The 19176-nt window shown below is 28.0% G+C and overlaps 1 protein-coding gene and 1 non-coding gene across 6 annotated transcripts in view; both read right to left on the bottom strand.

The window, feature by feature from the left end:
* Positions 1-18395, bottom strand: part of LOC148306544 (superoxide dismutase [Cu-Zn]-like) — a 33798-nt gene extending 15403 nt beyond the window's left edge. For 3 of the 5 annotated variants that reach the window (XM_088264833.1, XM_088264834.1, XM_088264836.1), the window contains exon 1: positions 18200-18395. The gene's annotated coding sequence lies outside the window, so the exon portion shown is untranslated. Of the gene's footprint in view, positions 1-3567; positions 3597-18199 lie in introns of those variants that run through there. The other 2 variants (XM_088264835.1, XM_088264837.1) reach the window with 1 other exon arrangement.
* On the bottom strand, positions 14728-14798 carry TRNAG-GCC (transfer RNA glycine (anticodon GCC)). The gene has a single exon. It is a non-coding gene; the product is annotated as a tRNA-Gly (tRNA).
* Positions 18396-19176: the final 781 nt, after the last annotated feature.

Here is a 19176-nt window from a genome sequence, read left to right as displayed (position 1 = left end):
TCCGCACCCGGTGATGCATAGGGCACTGCATCATTTAAACGCAGTTTTATCTTGATCGTTAACGTATGGAGGAAAAGTAAGCAGCCCTCCGCTTTAGGTACCAGTCCAGGGTAATATTGAATAAATATCAGAGTGAAAAAAATATCTTACATTTGACTGACTCCTCCCTGGGAATCAGTTAAATGTAAGATATTTTTTGTAAGGACCTCTCCAGTACGGTAGCCAAGTGTGCTAACCATTACACTATGGAGGCGGACAAATACTTATGTTCGGTAATTAAAATATAATGTTTTTTTTAAATATTCAAGTCGTTATTAAAAAACGAACCTCGACAGTTGACAAATCAGAACGAGCTACTGTGCCTCCGATTAATCAATAAAGAACGAGTTATCTATGTATGTACCAAAATACGTGCTTTGCGTTTTGCTTTCATTAGGTCAATTTAAATAACAAGTTCAGAGATAACATAATAAAGTTTGTGATTGCGTTACCAACTTTTACATAAGATGTATTATAAAACATTATTCTTAAAGCACAAAATTCAATGTCGTTTTATTTTACATACCTTGCCTTTAAATTTCATCAAGTTCATCTTTTACTCCCTCCCGGTTTACAATAGAAATAAATTTAGGCTCCTCCGCATAGCATTGATGCATATATTTTTTTATGTTCTCCTAATCTTTAGTAAAATTGAAACTAAATTAGTTATGTGAATTTGAATTTTGAAATCCAATCAAAAATTATTTATCCTGAAGATATGCTTAACCGCACATGAGTTCTATCACAGCCGTATGTTTCCACAAGCATTCGAGCACAATATAAAATTCAAAAGGAACAGATACTCTTGTCTAAAAATAAGATGTCTGAATAATGGTAGGTACCATCTACAGCAGTTATTATATATTTAAAAAAAACTCTTACTACACCCGTCTCTAGAGAGTGGTATCGTCTATATGCTGATTTCCTTTCTAATTTATTTATTTTTTGTATACTACTGGTAGGTAGTCAATTTTACGACAGTTTGATGTGCTAATCCTTATGATTCAGTTGGGACATTTTTAATGCTGTAACGTTAGCTTTTTAATGATTTTAGTAACAGTATCCATAATTCGTCAAAAATCAATCAATTTCGTGAACACATTATTTGTTGAGGTTGGATTCAATAATTTTTCGTTTATTTGGCAAATCATTAATTCGTATTTAACTCACTTCTCGAAGTTCATTTTTAAAATATCTTGAAAGAATAAAGTATTTATTGCGTTGCGAATCATCTGGAAGCTATTTTTGATGATTTTGTTAATTTGATAAAGAATCTAAATCAGTGGCCTCTGTAGCTGTGCAATGTGGACAAATGTGGACTTTGACAGAACTGCTTTATTTATTTTTAATAACGATTATATTTATTTAAACCTCTAAGGGTGCTTGTGTATACAGGAATTTTACCGTCCGGTATTCGGTTAGCATGATAAAACGGATGATTGGCTTGGATAGGCTTGTGCTTTTAGCCGTCTTTCTTCGGATCGGTGCGCGTAAATTCGATCACGCTAAACTGTCGTGGTCGCTTTTATTTAAAAAAAAAAACCGGACTCTCGGACGGTAAAATTACATGTAGTGCACAAACGCTCTAAAGTAGTTTGTACTTCAGGACACCTTATGTTGTATTAGTGATAAGCGCTGTAAATGACTCCCACATTTCCTTCTCAAAAACATTTTTGTTTCTGTTGAGATATCTTCTAGAATTTTTTCTCAATATTTTTGCAAAACAAACTAATACATAGTTCTTATTTCAACAACTTTGTACATACATATGATATGACAGTATTGACACATTCATGTAATCATTACATATACATAACCAGAATGAAGGAATACGACTACACCATTACATAATATTCGCAAACGTGATACTTTTTATCAATACGAAACGTTCAGTAGTTAATCGTGTTTTGCAAAACTCTTTGAAAATTGGGACAGAGAAGTACCATGCTTACTTTTAACCTATTGATAAGTTATGTTGCTAAAATTAAATGATAACTATTTTAAAATAAACTTTAGAGAGTGAACTAACATTAAAAATTGTTTTAATGAATGAGATAAACACACAGCCTAAGTGTAATTGTTGAAATGTGAGTCATTTTAAATAATGACCGAAAGGTCTTCTTTGAACATATTTACAAATATAATACTGGTGAAAGTAATAATATTTTTACTCTTACTTTCGTTCTATCACCATTTTTTTACATTTAAATTATGATTAAAATACCACAAATATATAAAAGTATTATTAACAAGAAAATCCTTTTAATATTTCCAGAATATTATATGTTAATAGCAACAAAAAAAAGATTTTTGGAAATTCATAAATAAAAGCGTACATTAATTGTTATGTTTGATATTATTTAAATATATTAAACTGTCGACCCAAAAGTTGCGTTAATTATTCAAAATTAATCAGTAGTACATAAAAACCTGAAAATATTAATTTTATTGCGTTTAAAATTAAAAGTTAAATATGTTCATATTCGAAAATCGTATAATTACAATAAATTTTATGTAAATTAGAATAATAGTATAAAAGTAATAAGAAATCCAATATTTGTAAAAAAAAAACTACCATTTAGCTGCAAAATAATAAAAAAGGTACCTTCTTTGATTTTTTCAAAAGACGCCCTTTAAAATGAATAAAAATATAACAAAAAATAAAATAATTAGTGACTAATATTATTTAAAGCTACAAACCTGTACACAGATATTTTACCTCTATGTATTAAAAGTTATTTATTCTATTATTAAATAAATTATTTAAAAATAAAATTAAAATAAAATAGAGGTAGAATATCTGTGAACAGAGTTGGAGTAGATATTTGGGAATTTCCTAATGAAGCATATGTAAAAACCAGTTTGCGTTCGAGAATACTCTACTTATTTAATTGGTTTTATGTAATTAATTGATGTTTACTTTTCAAATATTTATAATAACATAAAATGACCGTTACAATGTTCATTATCAATTATTTTTATAATAACGATTTACTAAGAGTACCGAATAAACTTTTTAATTATACAACTCATCAATTTATCGTAATATGAACCTTATTTCTCTTTGCGTTATTATATTTTTTTCAGAAATATAATTTTAGTTCAAAATTAAATCAGAGATAAAAAAACCTTTAAATAAGTGTTATTAAGAAACATTAAAAGATTTTTTTTAAATTAAAAAAGTTATATTGAATGTTGGACTACATATTATTGTATATTAAAAGAACTTACTTGCCAACGCACACATGTATTTACATTCATCAATAAAAAGTAAAATAGATTAAAAAAAATACTTTGACACACGTATCTTGTGTTTTTTTTTTACACATTTGATAATTTCTTCTCGAGGCAAAACAGTTGTCATAAAAATAAATAAATTTAGTTGAAACGTAAACGCGGTTCGACTATTTTAAAAATAATTTATATTTACAATTTAACTGTCTACTACATTCGACATTGTGTTTGATAAAATATTATTAAACAAGTTAATTTTAAAAAGTATTTTGTTTAAATAAAGCGTTTCCTTACCCTTGTTTCACAGAATCTCAAAACTGACTGACGCGTCCAAGATGAATCCCGACAATATAAACAGTCGACCTCATGTAGTGCCGGCCGCTCGAACAAGTCAAGTCGCTCTTAGTCCAAGAAATGATAATCTACCGAGCTCATTCCTCAAAAGCTTCCAGTAGCGAAATCAGATCAGGTGTACAGCCATAGAAATAATTGTCATTTTCTAGTTGATGGATAACCGCTATAACAGTTGGCTTGTCGGAGTATAGTTCAGCACAGGCGATACGCAAACCTGATTCTAGGCATCGGTAATCGTACCGGGTACTTGCATAACGTTCATGCGGTTTTCACACTCTTCGAATTAATGGTGTCTTCGAAGCAATACTGAGAATTACTACGCCTTGACTTTTTTTCAACGGTAGACCTATTTTACCTACAAAGGATTTAATCGCTCGTTTCCTGTAAATTTCGTCAACCATAACCATTTTTCTTGTTTACAACAATTGTCTCGAAAAACATTCAAAATTTAAAGTTGAGGTTCCGAGGTATATTACTCATATCATACATACTGTAATACGTCGTAGATTAATTGTAATGTATGATTATATTTAAATATATTGAACTGTCGAACTAAAAGTAGGGTTTATTATTTAAGCCTAAATCAATCAAAAGGATGTATGAAACATTAAAATATTACTTTGTAAATAAATACCTAGGAACAAATATTTTCAAATCAAATAAAAAATATGATAATTCAAATCAACAATATGTATGAAAAATATTTTCAAATATGTATGAACAAATATTTTCAAACAAATATTTTAAAACAAATATTCTATCAATATTAAAGGTAATAATGTTATATTTGAAAATCGTTTGTTTACCTATGTTTAATTTTTTTTAATTTGCAATTTAAATAAAAGAAAAAATCAAACAGACAAAACAAAAATCAAATTTATGAGCAGCTAATTTGTGAAAATATAATGATCCAAAAACAGCAATGTACTACGTATTATCCTCACGTAAAGGTTCTGTGGTGGATTTTAAAACAAAACAGGTAACTTTCTACTGTATGCACACAAAATTCTAATTTATTTTATTCTTTGTGCATGTGATGCAAAAAAGAGCGTGTCATATCCTTCAATATTTTTGAAATCAATAAGAGGCAAGCAATAAATAAAATACTTATTTCACAACATTTTCAGATGTCGCTCACTCCTTTCAAGAACGTCATAAATCAAAAAACTTGATTTTTCAAGAGAACGTTTTTAAACTTTAAAAATATAATACAATGTATTAAAAATAAATATCAAGCCACTTATTGAACTTTTCACTGTGCAACAGATCTTTTTATGTAAAACCTGAAGGTTTTTTCTCCATTTGAAAAATATTTAGTACATTTAAAAAAATAATTAAACAATACCTTTTCTTCAAAATGCAAAAACAACACTTTATGCCCTAACGCGGGTAAATATTGAGTTAAAAATATGCCACTTTTGCTGGGATATAGTACATTTTTTGGGCATTCCGAAAATATGCACAACTGAAAATTGACGATTTTTGGTTTATGATGTTCTTGAAAGGAGTGAACGATGTGTCCAAATCCTTGTTTACAAATCTGGGTTTCTTCACATAGGAGTTATTTTTACATTTTGACATTTAAACATAGATGAAGGAAAACATGGATGTCTGGGTATTTACAGGGCTTATGACACAAATAAAGCGTCATCAGATGTATAATATACGAGTATGCAGGATTTTGAAAATTAGTGTAGTTAGGGAGTAGCGTGGTAGTCAATCATGGGTAGAATGGTGAATCTTACATGTGTGTATGTAACCTACATTTACCTGTTGAAAAATAAAGATCCCGTTTTTAACAGGATAAAATTATTTAACTATTTAGTATTGGACTAAAAAAACATTAGTATTTTCAATATTATCCATTAGGAAGAATTATGTTACAGAAAGTAACAACAGAAAACAATAATTTTAATTTTAATGACTTTGACACAGATAATGTTTGAGCTATATTTTTAAAAGGTTATGTCAGTTTTACGGTGAACATAAAATATCAACAACGTCGTATGTAAATTTTCCTTAAATAATAAATATATTTTACGTAAGTGAATGATAAACAATACACTATTGGACATTTGACTGTATTTTTATCTGAACTAATTGTTGTTTCTTGATAACTACACGTAATGACCTGTTACATAAGTAATAAGTCGCGCTTGTGTTACATATTTATTCGTGTGTATAAATAATACTTACTTATACAGAAAAAAACAAACAATTACCGAATACTGTATTACTAACGAACAGAGAAATCACAAAGTTAGTTTTGTAATATTGATTATACTAAAGATAGCATTTGAATCTCAGCGTTAGCAACTATGCTCCATACAACAGTACAATCAAAAATATTAATATATTTTTGCTACAAAATGCAAAGGTGGCGTTAAGAACAATAAAATAATTATGTAACTATTGTTTATTTAAACTTGGTAAATACCAGTATTTTTTAAAATCTATTGTGATACGTGCTTCGACACATTCCGCATCATCAAAAGTATAAATTTTAGAGTTTTGTCCTTGGGACATTGAAAGATGAAGAGGGGGTTGGAGCTGTTTCTTATTTATATTGATTATTTTAAGAAAAAGTGGTATTTACCAAGTAAACTTTAATTGAAAATGGAAAGATATAACCACTAAGTAACTGCAAAACCAATCAATGAAAAAATAAATATCTTTGATTGTTTTAAATAATCAAAGCCTCAATTAGGATGCCAATCAATAAAAAAATATAATTTAACATTCAGTTTTTTTATTAGAGTTTTTTTTAAAGAATATGTTATAAAATTGGCTTTAAATATAATTCTAATATTAATCCATATTGATAGCAAGGAAATCTACTCCGTAACCATAGTAAATGAATCGACCAATTAAAATAAATTGTATTAACTAAACTAGAACATCTTGAGTTAGTAAAAGAGTTTGCCTCTCAAAACAACATGAATACTCGCAAACCGGTTTTAACTATTTATTATAAAAACCGCGGGACGTTTTTCTTGACCTTCAGAATATTGCAATAACAGTCCATGGCCTTATAGCTAGAATTAACCCTACACTGCATTACTTTATGTAAGCGAAGATTCAAGACAAAGTAGTGTTCCAAAATTTGCGATTATTTAAACGACTATAAAGGGAGATAAAACATATTTAGATAAAAAAATATTATTCGTGGAATTTTAGGAAATTATAAAAGTAGAGAAGACCTGCAGGAGCTAGTTTGATTATCGATAAAATTAAGCAAGGTGTGTTGAGATGGTTTGGGCATGTGAATCGAATCAGTGAATAAAGAATTGTAAAATAAATTGTAATTTTTGTGAGGCGAATGTGGTTGTTAATAGAAGCATAGGAAGACCGACGAAAACTTGGCATGATTTATTAATTTTAGATACTAGGGTGTGGTCAGGTCAGGATTTGGAATAATTGGCGAGTATGTATGAGGAGATGCATGAATGTGCAAGAGGCGAAGATTGTTTACAAAGACAGATTGGTGTGGCGTTCTCCCTGCTTATCCCTCCGGGGAAGCGGCGTGGTGGTTATTTAATTAGTAAGATTTACGGCCCGCAATAAATACACTTAAAATAAGAGTCAAATTAAAAATAAGTTTTCACTACTTTAATAAAATGAAGATAATTGCCAAATCTATCATATATAAGATCAGCAAAATAATATGTGTAAGTATAAGTATAGTAATAAAATATATTCGATATGTAAGTTACCGATTTAACTACGTAGTGTAGATAACTTTAATTTAATATTTTATTTTTAATGACTTAATCATTTTGAAACATGTCGTGGAACTGGAACTGTCAGGAAATCGAATCGAAAAAAAATTACCGAATAGAATCAAAGGGAATGAATGAACACAACGAAGAAAACGTTAACTTCATTTTGAAATCCCAGCTCTGGTACTCGATATGGTTACATATCGCTCACTCCTTTCAAGAACGTCATAAATAAAAAAAACGTGATATTTCAGGAGAACGTTTTTAGAGTTTAAAAATATAACACAATGCATTAAAAATAAATATCAAGCCACTTATGTAACTTTTTACTGTGCTACAAATCTTTTTAGGTACAATCTGAAGGTTTTTTTCTCCATTTGAAAAATATTAAGTATATTTAAAAAAATAATTAAACAATACCTTTTATTCAAACTTTCTGCCCTGTAGTGGGTAAATATTAAGTTAAAAATATGCCTCTTTTGCTGGGATATAGTACATTTTCTGGGCATTCCGAAAACATGCACAACTGAAAAATGACGATTTTTGATTTATGACGTTCTTGAAATGAGTGAGCGATATGAACTACGAAGTGTAGATTAGCATAGGCACCTTTATTTTTGAGCTTTTATCGGTGATGCTTTTGGGATTTTTAAACCGGATTAATCGAAGTCAATGTTGCCGAAAAATTAAATATTTCTTTTTTACTAAAAAACTTTTTTACTTTCAAAGTAGTTTCAACGTCACCTTCCGTATAGAATTCCTAACCAAGTATGTTGATAAATGCAGTGAAGGGTTAAATCTTTTGAAACAAAACAACTTATCGGGAAGTCTATGAATCTAAATCAGAGCAACATTATGTGGCTTTTAACCTTTAAATAATTGAGGTGTGCCGACGACGAGTAACACATTTAAGGTAGGTTCGGTTAAACTTGAATATTCTCGTTGGTGATCACATTTACAACTTACATATGTGCATTTTTTTTAATTGTCACGTGACGTGTAGAAGGTATGCGTTACAACCACAATAAGTACCAACCCAAAAATATACACCATAAAAAACATTTATGTTTTATTCAAGATTTAGAATGACATATAAAAAATATTGCATTTATGAAAGTAAATATCATACATATACATAATACATATCTCTCACTCCTTTCAAGAACGTCATAAATCAAAAATCGTCAATTTTGAGTTGCGCATGTTTTCGGAATGTGCAGAAAATGTACTTTATCCCAGCAAAAGAGGCATATTTTTAACTTAATATTTACCCGCTACAGGACAGAAAATGTTGTTTTTGCATTTTGAAGAAAACGAATTGTTTAATTATTTTTTTAAATAGAGTAAATATTTTTCAAATGGAGAAAAAACCTTCAGGTTTTACCTAAAAAGATCTGTTGCACAGTAAAAAGTTCAATAAGTGGCTTGATATTTATTTTTAATACATGGTGTTATATTTTTAAACGTTAGAAACTCTTTTCTGAAAAATCAAGTTTTTTGATTTATGACGTTCTTGAAAGGAGTGAGCGATATATCATATACGAAATATTCTAGTGTCAACATTTACGCAATCAGCTGAATACTAAGAAATATAAATATAATACTATCCTGCCTTGTAGTCACTAAAGCGCAGTAAGAGCAACTAAAAGGTGTTTAGGAGAGCCATTCAAATACAGTAAACTCCCCTATAATGTTGATATAGGTACCGCGTTATCAAATGGAGCATTATAGGGGGTTAATATTTTCAATCTGTATTTTAATTTTAAATGATTCTTTTCAGTCTTTTCCGCTGGTTATAATCTAAAAATACAATTTAAATATTAACCCCTTATTACATTCCTTCTGATAATGCGGTACCTATCTCAACGTTATAGGGGGTTTACTGTATCTCTGTGAGGATAGTAAAATTGTTTATACTAAATTTTCATAATGTCATAATGCAAAATATGGAAATTTCTATACGAGTATACTCGTAGTTGTTGTTTTATTTTATAAAATCATATCAATGTTATCGTTAGATACTTCTTCAGGAGTCTAATTCTTTCTTCTAATACTTTAGGAGTCTGTCCCGAATACCTATCTCACGCTTTTACTGCGGTTTAGTGGATGTACCTACAGTAGTGTTTATTATTTTAAAAAGTTAAAATAAATTATAAACCTTTGTTTGCATATAAATTTCTCACACATAACCAGTTTATTTATGTTGACTTTGAATATCACACCACTTTTATTCGCGGGGAATTTTTATTTTACATTATGTATTTTCAAAGAAGATTGTAAAAAAACACACAAATGCTTTGCATATTTATATATATGTATATATATATATATATATATATATATATATATATATATATATATATATATATATATATATATATATATATATATATATATATATATATATATATATATATATATATATATATATATATATATATATATATATATATATATATATATATATATATATATATATAAATATATATATATATATATATATATATATATATATATATATATATATATATATATATATATATATATATATATATATATATATATATATATATATATATATAAATATATATATATATATATATATATATATATATATATATATATATATATATATATATATATATATAATATATATATATATATATATATATATATATATATATATATATATATATATATATATATATATATATATATATATATATATATATATATATATATATATATATATATATATATATAAATATATATATATATATATATATATATATATATATATATATATATATATATATATATATATATATATATAAATATATATATATATGTTTGTGTGTGTGTGTGTGTATGTGTGTGTGTGTGTGTGTGTGTGTGAATGTGCAGCAGAACGTTGTATAATAAATGTTCAAATGGTTATATAAGTAAAGAAGGCAAGGCTGAGATAAGCACTATCGAAAAAATTAAGAAAGGTGTGTTGAGATGGTTTGAGCATGTGAAAGGAATGAGTGAAGAAAGTATAGTAAAATAAATATATGAGGTGAATGTAGGTGATAATACAAGCACGGGAAGACCCAGGAAAACTTGGCATGATCAAGTATTTCAAATACAGGTCAAATGTCAGGCCAGAAGTCGGAATTATCTGCGTGTATGTATGAGGAGAACTATCACAAGATACCAACCAAAGGACCGAGATAAAATTAACAATAAAAATAACACACTCTGTGAATATCATTACATTCACGTATTGAAAACAAAATATTAAAAAAAATATATACTTATGATCTGTTTATTGTAAAATATTTCATTTTGTGGTAAAATCTATCCATTTATACTAACTATTGTGACACGTGTTTCGATGCATTCCGTATCATGTTTAAACACTGTATTTACCATATTACCGTATTTACCATATTTATAGTGTTTGAAAATGGTGCGGTATGTATTTAAACACGTGTCACAATAGATTTTAGGAAAAAATGGTATTTTCTAAGTAAAACTTAAATTGAAAATGAAAAATAAATCATTTTTTACTGGTACACATCAGTAAGGAGTATCGCATTCGATTATCAGAATCAAACATTATTTATTGGTTGTTCCTACGCATTATCCAAAATCAACAATGAACCTTTACAAATATATTCTGTCAGAGTCTATTTTAAAATCATTCATCAAAAATCGATCAATTCGTATAGTTGCGAATTCTCCGTTTTTACGCAACCGAGTCCAAGTCGTGAGAATAATATTTTTGACCTAATTACGAAGATAAAATCTTTTTCTTTAGAAGACAAAACAGTGCGGCCTCCAAATGGATGGCTGCTTTGTTATGGCTTAAAAATAATAGTAAATAACAATTTTGGCTAATTATTCCTACAGCGGAATTGAATGATATTTCCAACAGTTAATAAAACTCGTAAATTAGGAACTGTTTATTTTCTTATATTATAAATATAAGTACGTCGAATTGAAGGAGTTAGGAGTCACGGTTTTCGTATGACTTGCACAATAAAACAAAATAATGATTATATTCAGTATACTTACTTAGTGATTACTATATAAGTGATTTAATCACTCTAATATTTATTAAATATCACCCTGGACTGGTACCTGAAGTGAAGGGCTGATCACCTTTCCTTTATGTGTTAACGATCAAGTAAATGTCTCATGCACCACCGGGTGCGGATAAGGGTTTGAATTTATACCTGCTAACAAAGAATACTCGTAAATTTGTTATTTAAGTTCTCTGGGTATCAGACAAGAAATACATAATGTATTTAATATGATATGATTATACATAATGTATAATCATATCCTTTCCCAATTATTGCTTCCATATTTCTTTAATTTTTATTTTTTAACATCAACTGAGACTAAGAGACTGACTCATCTTTCAACAGAAAAACATCATATCGTTATTACATTTACACTTTTAATTACATATGATTGTAATTGTAATACATTTTTTTTATCTATAAAGCAAATTTATTGCATTGATAAAAGATAACGAAGAGTGTAGAACATCAAATCGAAAGAAAATTGCAAACTATTTTTCTTTTGTGTTTTTTTAAAGCTTTTATTCAAGCAAGACCGTTATAATTACCACTATCGTTCCAGTCACGTTTTCGTTGTTCCTAAGAGTCTGATCTTCATGGCTAAATAATGAGATGGGCAATATTTACTCTGACTGCAGCTCCTTTGTGCATCGTGGACGTTAGACTGATCATATTATGCATTTACATTCGACCACGAATCTGACATTAAAAATAAAAGATACGTTAGTCCAGTTATGATTCACGTGATATTTAGGTGCGTTTTGAAATACCCGATTGATGTTATAATTTACAAACAAGTTTTAAATTAGATAGGAATAATAACATACATGTATGTAGAATGCACAATTACTGGACATTCTATGGCTTTCTTACAGCACACGTTGATAAGAATATATTGAGTTTTGTTAGAAGACGAAGATAATCAAAATTAAGAAATTTGTGCATTACACCTCTTATTTCGAAACGTTTTTTAAGACAAAATTCAAAATGACAGCACACTTAAGAGGGGTTGAGACTACGAAAATTTATCATTGACTAATTATTTGCAGTAATCAATTAATCTTTGCAAAATTAGAGATTTTAAAAATAGATTTTATTTTTTATAAGAGATCAAGGGATCTTGCATCCCTTATGTCACTGCGATCATATTAAGTCTATTGTGACCTCCCTACGTGCTTTAGATCACTCTCAAATCCTACGTGAGACATGTAACTCACATTAGACAGCGACTGGAATAAAGTAAGTGGTCGAATATTAATCCTAGAGCAAAAAGGGCGTCAATTTATTAAACAATCAATTCTAGTTCTATTAATATAGATTAACTAATTTAGTCATTTTAACAAATAATAACAAAAAAATGGAATAAACCACGTTGAATATTCCGTGCATTCCAGAAAAAAAATCGTATTTTTTTACTGTTAATTTTATAGAAATTCCTGACTATTTTAAAATTTCAAAAATCCGTTTTTATCGTTGAACAATAATTACTTTTGTTGTTTTGTTCAGCATTCAACACGACAAATGCAATTTATTTATTAAAAAAGTTTTGATATTAATATTGCATTACAATTGATTTATCACAACAAAACAAAATTATTTTAAAATAGATTATATTATTTTTTACATAATTTGGCCAATTTGAAATTGAGTTTTAAGGTAATCCGATATTTTATGAAATGAAGACTTAAGATTTTTATAAATACATTTTATTGGAACACGTGTCAACGTTGTTTATTTTATTTTTGATCCTTCTTTTTAAATTAAATTGATATCTTATTAATTACTTATTTTAATGTAACGACAAGCATTTGTATGTTTTTTTCCTACTTGTCACAGTTAAGAACTGTGATTTTTCGAAAGAATCAAATTGTTTTTTAACACCTTGTATAATTATTAAAAAATATTATTTTATGTAGTATAACATTTTATGTAATACTTCGTGGTCAGAAACTCAGCTGTATTTATAAGATATCCAATATATAATATAAATAAATCATAATATAATGCAAAAATTGAATGCTTCAAATATATTGAATATGTATGACATTTAGGTTCATAAATTATATTTTATACAAAACTATACTAACTTTACTCTCGATTTATTCATTTCTATAAATAAGTTTTCATGACTTCGTTAAGTTTTGCTGAACACTTAATGTATAAATATTTACATATAAGTATATGATGCAAATACCATTAAGAATTAAAATCGCATACCCTAAATAAAATATAAAAAAAAAGTATAACATCATTTTAATTTTTTACGACTCCGATCAATCGATTTCTAATACTTTTAAAGCTAATAATAAATCTTAGAAAAAAGCTATGTTAATGAATGCGCTCCAAACAAAAGATAATCCTAACTACACCTTTAAAAGTAAATGTATCGTCCTTGAAAAAATACAAATTTAATAGACATATATCCGTAACCACAAATCACATTAATATTTTACGAAAACACCATACGAAAAATGTATAAACCCTTCCACATCCACTGTATTCTACCCTTATTCAGTTATTCCAAACATCTTAGCTTTAGCGTGATACGTATTATTTCTGTTTTCCATTACGTTAAAAAATAATCGTTCATCGCTTTTATGAAATAGTTTCAATTCAGAATAATACTCAATAAGAGAGTTTAAATTCAATTTTGTAATCTGTACTTATAAAAGAATAATTATAATTATTATTTTTCGTGTCTGATTAAACTTCTTCACGCGTGATCAGTTGGTATATTAACCATATACGAGTATTATACATATACATAGACTATCAACCTTACATCAACCTTACACGGATTAATCTAGATCAGTATAATAACTTAACACACATAAATTAATATAATGTATGGCATTGTTGCACAACCAAAACTACATATTTGCACATAATAAAGCTTCAAATCAGGACGTTTTATTTCTGTTTTATGTGCTAGACTCCATAAAAACAAAAAACGCGTAATGCGAAAACAGAAAATGATATCATCTTAAAACATTGCAATGCTTTTATTATGTAGGTAGTCTTGTAAAGAATTTAAAATAAAACTTTGAAAATTATATAGGTATGCACACAAATAAACATGTGTTAATAATATCTACACTGCAATTTATTGTAAAAATAGGTATAAAAATATATTCATCAGTAAGTATATTATGTTCCAAATATCAATATTTAACTAACGATCAACTTGAATTAAAAATTTTTTTTTAATATAAATCATAACATATAAACGTTTTTTTAAACACTGCTTATAAAGTTCATTTTTTAGTTAACCTTGCCGATCTGACAAATTAAGAAAAAAATATCATAAACATTGCATCGGCCGGGAATCGAACCCGGGCCGCCCGCGTGGCAGGCGAGCATTCTACCACTGAACCACCGATGCTTGTAGAGAACGGCTAAAAATCGCAATCAGTTAGGTTATTTTGCGTGTATTTTAATACTTTACCAAAAGAGAATGTCCGACAAATATGTAAATATTCGTAGCTAAGACGCTGCCCGGTTAGTAAAATATTACAATTAACAGCGTTACAATTTTCAGAACCAAGTACATAGAATATCAGAATATCATCAAACATGAATTTCATCTAATATTAGTATTTAAAATTAAAGTCACCATTTAACTTTGACAGGAATACGACGCACTTTCAATAACGTCGACATAACACATGAAAGATGATCTTGGATACCTAAACAATTTCAATTTTCACGTAGAAGTATCATTCTGTTTTCCAATTTTTTAATTTGAAAATTTTAACGGCATGTGTAAAAATGTTACAGGCAAACCTATTACTTATATAAAGGAAGAGGAAATTATACATGATCACCCTGGCTAAACTAGAACTCGTGAGTATGTCGCTTACAAGTATGTATAAATATTTTAAACAGGTTGCTGTCCGTGTCCAGACAATTCACGAACAATTTTCGGGTAACACTGCTTGTTGTGGGTCGAAAGAAGGTCCTCTGAAGTCGAAAATGAACAACTTACAACCCACAAACTCTGCGTTTAGACCAGAACAACTGTTTTAATTGTTTTTTTTTTTCACAATAATATTTATCCAATATTACCTTGGAATGGTACTTGAAGCGAAAGGCCTAAATCATCTTTTATTCGTGCATTTAACGATCATAATACTATGTTTTGAATATTGAAAGCATTAACTTTATCATATTGATATATTATTTCGAGAAATAAAAATACTTTGTGTTTTGATCCACTCACATTTTTATTAACCAACTAGTTTCGGCAACAACCTGTTGCCCTCTTCAGGGTTTAATTTATGACTAAAACTTCATTTAATTAAACCCTGAAGAAGGCAACAGGTTGTTGCCGAAACTAGTTGGTTAATAAAAATGTGAGTGGATCAAAACACAAAATATTTTTATTTCTCGAAATAATAGATTATAATACTGCTTATAAACGATGCGGTGCTCTATGCACACTTGTGTGGATAAGGGTTAGAAGAAGAAGAAGATTGTAGTTTTAACCACGCAGATTTGTAGAAAACAACGTGATTTATGTGTTTTTATTAATTATACACATTCACCTCATTAATAAACTTAATAAATATTTTAGTGCCTTTAAGGTGCCTTAATCAAACACAATAGCAGTTAATAGTCGGCTATCGATGTTAGTGTTTGTAACAAAAATACTTAAGGCCCAGTATTCGTTAAGTCGCAACTCAATTTTCTCTAAATCCAGGTAACATTTTGCGTAGTTGATTTTTTCTTAAAACGCCGTTTTTGCAATGAAAAAAAAAGTTTTTTTGTGAAATAATTAGATAGTTTTGAAAAGAAAAGAGTTATTGAAAGATAAAGAGTTTAAAAAATCATAAAAATATTTTTTCTATACTTATAGTATATTCTAAAAAATAAAAAATATCCAATATTCATTCTTAAAAAAAATCGGGTGTGAAGAGCCATGTAACCTTTCCGGTGGAATGAATTATGTGTTTGCGAATATCTCCTTAAGTTAAAAAAGTTGTCGACAATTTTTACAATTTACATGCATTTCTACGACATCACAAGTCATTTGTGGGATAGTTGTATTATTTATGCATTTGTTTTTATTAAGGATAATGCATGGTTAATCCATTGTTATATCATTTAAAAAAAAACATGAGAAATAAAGTAAACATAAATCGATTAACACTTTTAGCGTTCGATTGTATCATTTTCTTTTTAAAATGTCTAAAACTTTTTACTCAAGTAAAGTCTTACATGAAATAACATAAATTTTAACACTTATCATAAACATAAATAAATTCTAATACGGTGAAATCAACAAATTTATCAGTAAATGTGTCGACTTTCAGGCATGGTTTTCAGTTTTCAGTGACTAAGATACGTTACTGAAATTATTGGCATCTAGCGTAATTTTCCCAAAGCTTTGACACTAGTATTTGACTTGTAATATAATATATTTTATCTTTGTTGTTGACAAATGGGTTATGAATACAAAGAAGTTATCCAGAAAAATACAACAACTAATATTATTCACGTGTTGGAATGAGAATAAAATAGTTTTAAATGTTACCAAAAGATGTCAGTCAACATTTTAAAGGAATTTTAAAGAGTTTATTTACTTGTAAGTATGTGTTTGCATCTTGTGGTAGATTTTTGTGTAAAAAAAAACACGGAATTAGCTGCAAAATTTTTATTAAAATGCCCTTTTTTTCTGTATTCGAAAATAGATATTAATTACATTTTGATTTATGTATCTGATACCTATTGGTACCTATGTAGCACCTTACTAAGTATCTAACTTAGTACTAACATAAATGGTAGAGGTTGTAAAGATCCAGTGGTTTTATACACTTAGATTATATAATATCGAACAAGCACACTTCACTAATTCATGGATTCGCTGATAAATAATAGAGAGAGAATAAAATTTCGCCATCAATATTTGTATGACATTTATATCATATTTCACTTCTAATATAGTCAGCAAGAAATTTAGCTTTTATATTATTAGTTTTATCATGAAATCTTCTTGCTTAATCCATTAATTAGATTAGTGAATCAGTATACTTATGTAATTCTTCAGTAAATAAGCAAACGCGTCGGAATAAGTGGACGAGATTTACTTATAAGAAATTAGAACCGGTCACTCAATTAATGTAAATGAACGGGTCATTAAGATTTGGTTGATTACGAACGACTCACGTCTTCTATATAGACCTTATTTTTTTATTGTTATTACGTTAGTCTCCATTTGCATTTACCCACATATACCTGTATACATATGTGGATCATGTTTGTGGCATTGATCTACTTTGTTACACGTGAACTTGATCCATAGCGTTGTAAAACACCATGAAACTAATAAATTAAATAACGAGATGAAAATGAAAATTTGCATTTAATGAATTTTACGAAATTCCAACACTACCATACATGTATGTCAACGCCATCGTTAACAAAATTAACTACCTACTGGTAGGTACTCCCTAAATTGATGATTAAGTCTTAAAATTGACCTTACCCGGCAATTATTAATAGTTTTCAATGTCGAACCGTAATTTATAAATTAAAATATAAAAATGTACAATAGTGTTTATTTTGAAAAATATTATATCATCTATTTAAATAATTTATAATCAATGCTCTATCAATTTCCATGTAAAAGCTTGTTAAATCGATACATAAGTAAAATGAGGCCAAAACATCCTTTTGAAAGGTTAAACAATAGTTTTGTTTACAAAATACAAGTCATGCACCGACAATAGAAAAAAAGCCGACTTGTGAACATTTTCAGGGCATTAAAAGTAGGTACAAACTTACCAATTAATTATTATTCTGCAAAGCGTCCAATTAATTTTCACAACACTATTATAAAACAACGTATGATTAGTTACTTTATGAGTAAATAAGGAAAAAATAGTAATAATTATACAACTTTACTGATAGATTTTATTGTTTTATAGCGCAACTATCGCGACCGCTTACGTCAACTCTCCACTCATAGATGGCGCTCACTGACTTGACAAGAAAGTTGGACAACTAATCAACAGGTGACTTCGAATAGAACGAGCAAAGCGAATGGGAAAATTAGGACCATATTCAAAACGTCTCGACGTTTTACACGATGTAAATTCTTACTACGCACCTGAAGTGCCCCTTTAGAAAAATATTACCGTTGTTTTTTTAGTTTTTACGTTCGCCGTTAGGGTCGCATACCGAAACGCCCCGAAGGTATTTGGTATGCATTGCGACGCATTGAAATTTTAATTGTTACGATGATGATAAGTCAGTAAAGAAAAAAAACATAAAGAAAACATTCATTTATTTTTCATACATGGTTTTAAAATACTAATTTCTTACACATATAGGTTATAGTTATTACTGTACTTTTTTATATACTTATATATATTTATGAATACATAAACACTACAGGCATATTTTGTTAAATATGTATTTTATTATATACAATTACATAATTGCATCTTTTTTAAATGTTTAATTATCTTAAAATAGTTTGTTTTTCAAATATTTCATTAAAATTACAATGCGTTTTAATTTGTATGATGTGTGTAAATTTTTTCATTAAAATTTCATTTAAAATCGACAAACACAAGTAATTTATATATCGGCTTATTGTTAAATAATATAATTATAATATATCGACACTTGATAAAAACTAAAAAACTTGACGAGTTATGCAACCAAGAATTTTCAGTACTAAATATATGTTCAAACAGATAGAAACATTTTTCATATTGGCTATAGATATATTCAACGAATGCTTAATACATTAAAAA

The sequence above is a fragment of the Brachycentrus maculatus genome, unplaced genomic scaffold (assembly GCF_059751285.1).
Source record: "Brachycentrus maculatus isolate JH-2025_06_01 unplaced genomic scaffold, ASM5975128v1 h1tg000238l, whole genome shotgun sequence".
In the NCBI taxonomy this organism is placed as follows: Eukaryota; Metazoa; Arthropoda; class Insecta; order Trichoptera; family Brachycentridae; genus Brachycentrus; species Brachycentrus maculatus.
This window is presented reverse-complemented; position numbering and strand designations above follow the sequence as displayed.